At 45.4% G+C, this 6,742-nt stretch overlaps 1 long non-coding RNA gene across 5 annotated transcripts; it reads right to left on the reverse strand.

Annotated features, from left to right (window-relative positions):
* Positions 1-2,039: 2,039 nt before the first annotated feature.
* On the reverse strand, positions 2,040-4,324 carry LOC104603317 (uncharacterized). Of its 5 annotated transcripts, none has more exons than XR_016082716.1 (5): positions 4,208-4,324; positions 3,104-4,002; positions 2,877-2,995; positions 2,662-2,763; positions 2,040-2,452 (listed from the first exon to the last, which is right to left on the reverse strand). It is a non-coding gene; the product is annotated as an uncharacterized LOC104603317 (long non-coding RNA). The 5 variants fall into 5 exon arrangements; XR_016082715.1 differs by having other exon boundaries at positions 4,093-4,304; XR_016082717.1 differs by having other exon boundaries at positions 3,104-3,511; positions 3,761-4,300.
* Between the last annotated feature and the right edge of the window lie 2,418 nt (positions 4,325-6,742).

Below are 6,742 nucleotides of genomic sequence, written 5' to 3' on the forward strand. Positions count from 1 at the left end.
TGTGTTATATAATTGTGTGCACTTAAAGGACAATTCCTTCAAGTCCAATTGCATGGGATCCTAACCGGTTGAAAAAAAAAATTATAAAAGACATCCCAATTATTTTTATTTTAATTTTACACAAATTTCACAACATTATGCAACTAAAGCTACAAGCATTTAAAGTTTATTTTTAATCATATTGTTAATTTTGATAACTTTCATTTACTATAATAAAATGTATTTAAAATTCAAGTAATTAATACCAAGAAAAATTTGTTATGTACAAATGCACATGCTTAATTGTTAGTGTTACTATTATTATGATGGAAAATGATGACTGAAAATATAAGAAAAAAAAGGTTCATCATATTAAATAAAAATAAATGTGATAAATTAATGAAAATTATCATTGAAAGAACAAAAAGAAAGAATTGATATTTAACCTATGACTCATTGATCGCATCAAATTGTTTAAACACATTATCAGATCATTGATTGAATCGACTTTATAACCCCATGTCCAACATTGACCAACTTAATTGGTTTCCCTACATATAAAATATATGTAACATTATGACCACTAGAAATCACCAACTCCATTACACTCTTCAAACAGGATTTACTCTCTTGAATTGCAGCCACACATCGCCATCTTTAATTTTAATTGTGAGATGTGCGGCTGGGTTCTATACTCCTCACGCTGTCAAAAACGATACGGATTAGTTGAACTTGATAGGTGTATTATGGGCCGTGGGACCAATTGTTTTGCTCAAGTATGGGACAGAATGATTGGTCCCACAGCCCATAAAACACTTATCATGTTCACCTAATTATTTATTCCTGTTCCTATAATGTTTTGCCTGTTCATGGGCTCTCAAAACACATGATCCTATGGCACAATTACCATTATCTCTTATCGAAGCATCAACATTAGTGCCTGTTTAGGAGGGCTGTCATGTAGCGACCTCTGGCTTTTATGAGGTGAGGTAGGCCCCTACCCAAACACCCTACAAGCCATGTAGCCATGTTTGGTGAAAATTCGGGTCTTGGGAGACTCCGCGAGCAGCTCAACCAACACTTAAGCCCTTAATCTTAATTTTAGGCTACATTTGGCATTTCGACTTATTGCCTTTTTACTGTTAAAAACTTAAAACTATAACGGGCCCCACCTTGATCATGGTCTCTGCCCTTCGCCACATCTTTCAAGTCCATGGGCCCCGAAATCCATTATACAGACCAAACGTAGGTGAACTCACTACAAGTCCATCATGCATAAACTTTTTAGACAAGTGGGGGTCAGAAAAATTTTTTAGGGTTTGTTAAAATTCAAATGGATGCCCGGATCTGATGACCCGAACCTAAAACAGTGTAAATGTTAACTGGGACGAACTCAAATTACACCCATAGTTATAGGCTTAAGTGAGTTTCATGAACCTTCTAATTCTAGCAACCTAAAATCTTGGTATTATCGGAACCGGACAGGATCTAAAACCCGAAAAACTCATTGGACCACGGTTTAAACCATTTAACCGGCGACTATCCGGCTCACCAGTTCAATCATCCGGGTCCGGCCTGAGTTTTACCACACTGGGCTACTTAGCTTGAGAAGAGAATATCATAAGACTATTAACTTATAAAAATAAGGATTCATCTGAAGTTTAACTGGGGGCGGTCAGGACCTGTTTTGGTAGGGTTGGTCATAGGATGTTAAATTATCAATGGATCGGGCTAAATCGGATAATCCATCCTGCCTCCCCAAAGATCGGGTCATGATTCGGGTAGGGTCGGGCTTGTCCCATGTCTTTTGTAGATTTCAAGTCTCTTTATTATTTTTTATTTGTTCTCGTCTCCTATCAAATCAAATAAAACTCAATCAGATGGGACTAGATAATTATGCTAGGACCAAAAGTATAGAAAATTTTGATAATAATGAAATAACTAGCGAGGGGCGCCCGTACTCAGCACAGGCGAGTAATACCGAGTAAGTGGGAGAATAAAAAAACAATAGAAATTATAGTTGTGGAATCCGAATCTCGATCACTAATGTAATGAACCAATTAATCTATGAAAAATATATATTAAGAAATACAAATTTTATAAATCTTACAAAGTATTTAAACATATAATTCCTAAAAGAAATACAAATTTTATATGTATCAGTGGTTAACAGCAACGTGCGTTAACCTCATTCAGTATTCCCCGGAACCACTCAAATGAGCCCTGTTCACGGGTGACCCAGTAGAAGTAGGCTCGTTTCATGGCAAAAGGTTTCTTCTTGTTGGCCTTGGTTCCAACTTCTACGGCACCTTCCTCAACGTCGTTTTGTTGCTTGATGTTGTTCAAAACGTCTTTAGCTATACTGATCAGTGGTGTGTCTCCGATCCCCAGCCCAACAAGGAGCAGGACACCATATTCTTTGTAGTCCTGTGCCGGGGCTCCATAGGGGCCATCGATCAACAGTCTCGACAACCTGCTTGATTAACAGACATCATGTGAGTTTCAGAGTTAAAACTGAAAATTAAAGCATAGAGAACACTCATGGAGTAGTCTTCGGTTGGGGATTGACACACTTGCACGTGTTTAGACATGAAAGATTATTAATTGCTTGCTAAAACACACACACACACACAGAGAGAGAGAGGAGTTAATCTGCAATCGAATTGATCATGCATCATGTACCTGAGCAAATACAGCTTTGAGCTGCGATGTCCAGTCACCTAATGTGCGAATAAGAATGCTCAGATAATCATCTCCGGGGGCTGTGTAATAGAGAAAGGATGCCTGAAGAAAGAACATAGCATAAACAAAGCATGATCATCAGTAACAACTTCAACCAGCTGCATAATTTTAATATGGCAGAAGCCAAACAGAATTTCTCTCAATTATGTGTGTACCATTGCAAAGAAGAAACAACGGAACAGTTGACAACGATATATTGCCCACTTCTGTACTCAAATCCTTGGGGTTTAGACAGATGGAGGAGTGCCAGCACATATCCTGGATAGACAGCAACCTGAGGAATTGAAAATGAATACAAGTATTCACAAGGAATTAATGAATCTCCATTGTAATATCTTGCAATTGATAATATAATCTTGGGTTTTATGAGATTTGATCTAACCTTCAAAATCTTCACTGTCTTATAGCCAGACCTGAAGGCGCGAATCAAGCGCTCGCATCAAATAGGTGGTGGGAGTACCAGAAGGCATTGAAACCAATAAGCTTCTTGAGGGGTTTCGGAAGCCTGAGTTTGTTCCTTCTGAACCAAGGCTGGGCTAATATGTACGCAATGATCATGAGCACCAGCATCGTGACCCCAAAAGCACCAAAATTACTATAGCATCCAACTATTCCCAGCCTCCATATTATCTCCATGACGAAACTTCTGTGGATCAAGAGATGTAGTCAACATCATCCTGGTCCACTTGTGGTCAAAGTAATGTCCCACCGCCCGCCAAATCATCAATCCTGGTCCACTTGTGGTCAAAGTAATCCTGGTTCACATTTATATCGCACTCTTCTTCTCCTTCTTCAAACCCAAAAAGAAAGAAGAAAGAAAAAAAAAAAAAGATTATAGAGATTCCAGCAATGCAAATGTCCTCCTTACACACACATCATCACCACTATAAGATTCATGATCCCTTCCATCTCTACTTTGTCTCTTCCATCCGTACTTGACAGAGAAAAGCCAAAAATTAAAACTACCGAAATGCCCCCAGTTTCCTCCTTTAATTACCAAGTTCACCAACGAACAGAATGATGAAGAAAACGTCGGTACTGGATGAACTTCCATGTGAAGAGGCCGACGCAGATGGAAGCCCAGAGCGCCAGCGCCCAAACTTGCTTCCAATTGTACTCTAGGAAGTAGGCCGCCTTCCGGTATTATCGCTTGATGGGGTTGAGCTCTTTGGTCAGAACCAGCTTCTGGCTCAGTAATTGGCTGAGGTTGCGATTCTGGGTCATCCCCAGATTCGTCGACTGGCTGGGCGCTTGCAGCAGCAGCATCTCCAAATTGTAGACCTGTTAGACAGTCACATACAAACATCGTTAACACAAACCAGAAGCTACGAATAGACTGTGCAGATTTCTGTAGATTTCAGATCTACTTGCTTGATCGAAGAAACCATTAACCGGCCTCAATGTAACCCAGGTTATCAGGGTCCAACACTTTCTACGAGTAGTTCATTTAACCGCTAAATCGTGTAGACGAGACAGGAGTAGAAACCTTGAAGAAGAAGCCATGGAAATCCCGATTTTCAGAGGAAGTGGTGAGAGAGAGAGGAGTAGTGAGATGAAGTGGTCAGAGAGAGGAGAGAGAATATTGACACTTGTTTATCATGAGCCGGTGGAGAGACTGAGAATATTAACACTTGTTTCCCATGCAATATATTTGGCCCGACCTCGTAATCACTAAACATGTGGCAAAGGCGAACAGCTCGACACAACCGCGCGCCCAAGGCGTGAACACCGAAGGGAGAAACTAGCAGTCCGAACTCCCTATTAGGAGCCCGAACTCCCTACAAGGAGCCCGAACTCTCCCTTTGGCCCCGAGCCTCACACAAGGCAATGACCCGAACTGGCCCGCCTCATGGCAGTTCGGGACACTCCCCTATCCGAACTCAAGACTTCACCTCGCTCACCACTCCAGCACTTCGCCTCCAGGACACCGAGCTGAACAAACGTACCATACCTGACACTGAGGAGGTCCATATCCAAGGGCGGCACACTTGACTGACTTGGGATCTAACGCTTGACAACCGCACATCAACGGCCACCTGCCACCGCCACCTGCCACCGTCATCGCCAGTCGCAGAGACGGCTCCGACAAAGAGAGCAGTGGCGGTTCTGTCCAACAGAGGGGATGACACCCGAACTGGCAGGGGCCCAGAGATAATCATACCCGACCTGACAGAAGCTTAGAAGTGAGTGCACGAGGTGGTTATAAAAGGCTCCCTACCCCCCAAGAACGAGGTATGTGAACTTTGCGCCATCTGGTTTTATCTTGCCTTTGAGAGAATTCTAACTTGAGCTTCGGAGCATTCATACCGGGTTACCCCCGGAGCTTCCTCATCTTCTCCATTTCAGGCCCCCTATAGCTCCGCTCAGAGGCAAGGTCGTTGACAGCTAGGACCAGCCGGATTGCGCACCATCAATTGGCGCCGTCTATGGTAAATCGCTTCTAAAAGCCTCCCTCTAAACTCTCATAACCTCTTTTCTCCAAAAACCCCAACACTCATGGCTTCTTCCAGCAATGCCAGATGTGGCACGGAGACAAACACCACCGTCGAACAGTTCACCATCCCCCTTTCGGTGGATGGGATCCCCAGCTTGAATGCGCCACAAGCAGTGGCGCCCGTAAACCTTCCCACCATGAGCATCCCATTTCCTCTCCCTATCGAAACAACCTTTACTGAACCAACTGCTATCCCCCTGGCAACCAGCCATAACCAGTTGGACGACCTGATGCAATGCATGCGGGCAATGCAAGCCCAAATGCAACAATTCCAGCAACATCAGCTCCAGCAGCACCAAGTACTGCACAACATCTCCCAGTATCACTATCAGCAGCAGTTCCCCCAACTGCCTCCGAACCAACCGCTACTTCCACCTCGGCACCCTGCTCCGAAGCCGGTTAAGGCCTCCCCTCAGGGTGGACGCCCCCACCAGGGAAAAGCCTCCCAACCCCAGAACCCCCCAAACAGCCACGCCTCATCCCTAGGCCGAAGGGAAAGAAAAATCACCCCCACCTCGCAGCTCGTAGGCGGGTCAGGAACCTCGCCCGCAAGGTCAGCACCTCGGCGCTCCAGGCCCGAGTTCCCGCTCATGGAGAACCGATTCAGTGCCCTGGCAGCAGACTAGCAACGTTCCGGGCCCATCGAGCTCGGCAACACAGAGGCCAGCAGCGCAAGTACCAGGCCCACTCAACAACGAAGGCACCGGCGAAGTCGCCGAACTGCCACCCGTGTCCTGCCCGAACTCAGAGGTAAGGAAGAGACGAGCTCAGACGAGGTAAAAGCTGCCCCGATTCTCTCAGTTCCTTCCCCCTCGCATCAGAACTCCTAGTAGTCCCCATGCCCAGAGATTTCAAGCTCCCACCTTTGGACAAGTATGATGGGTCCTTCGACCCCAACGACCACGTTGATGCTTTCTAGTCCCAAATGCACCTTGCCAAGGCCAGTGAATCGTGCATGTGCGTGGCCTTCACAACCACCTTCAGGGGGGTAGCCCGCACTTGGTACAGGAACCTGGCCCCCGGGTCAATAAGATGCTGGGCCCAGTTCGTGCAGGTCTTCACTGCACACTTTGTCACCAGCAAGCGGTGCCCCAGAATAGAGGAAAGCATCTTCGGAGTAGTCCATAGAGAAGGAGAACCGTCCGGGGCTACATCAAGTGGTTCAATGAAGCGTGCTTGCAGATAGCGCGATTAGACCCCGTGGTGCAGCTCGCGGCGGCCAAGAGATGAGTAACGCACAAAGAGTTCAAATGGCACATGGTTGCTAACCAGCCCGCAACCGTGGCCGAATTCCTCAAGCTCGCGGATAAGTTCATGAGAACAGAGGAAGAGATCAACCAAAGGACCGAAGGCGGGGTCGAGAAAAGGAAAAGAGAAGGTGAACCCTCCAACCCAGGTGACAGAAGAAACTTGGCCCGGGAGGCGAAGCCGAGCCAGCCGTCCCGAGCTTCATTAGCAGTTCGGACGGATTATACGATATTAAACACGAGGCGGACCGAGATCTTGATGACGATCAAAGATGCCCTA

This window comes from Nelumbo nucifera, chromosome 2 (genome assembly GCF_055504915.1).
Source record: "Nelumbo nucifera cultivar China Antique chromosome 2, China Antique-T2T, whole genome shotgun sequence".
NCBI lineage: Eukaryota > Viridiplantae > Streptophyta > Magnoliopsida > Proteales > Nelumbonaceae > Nelumbo > Nelumbo nucifera.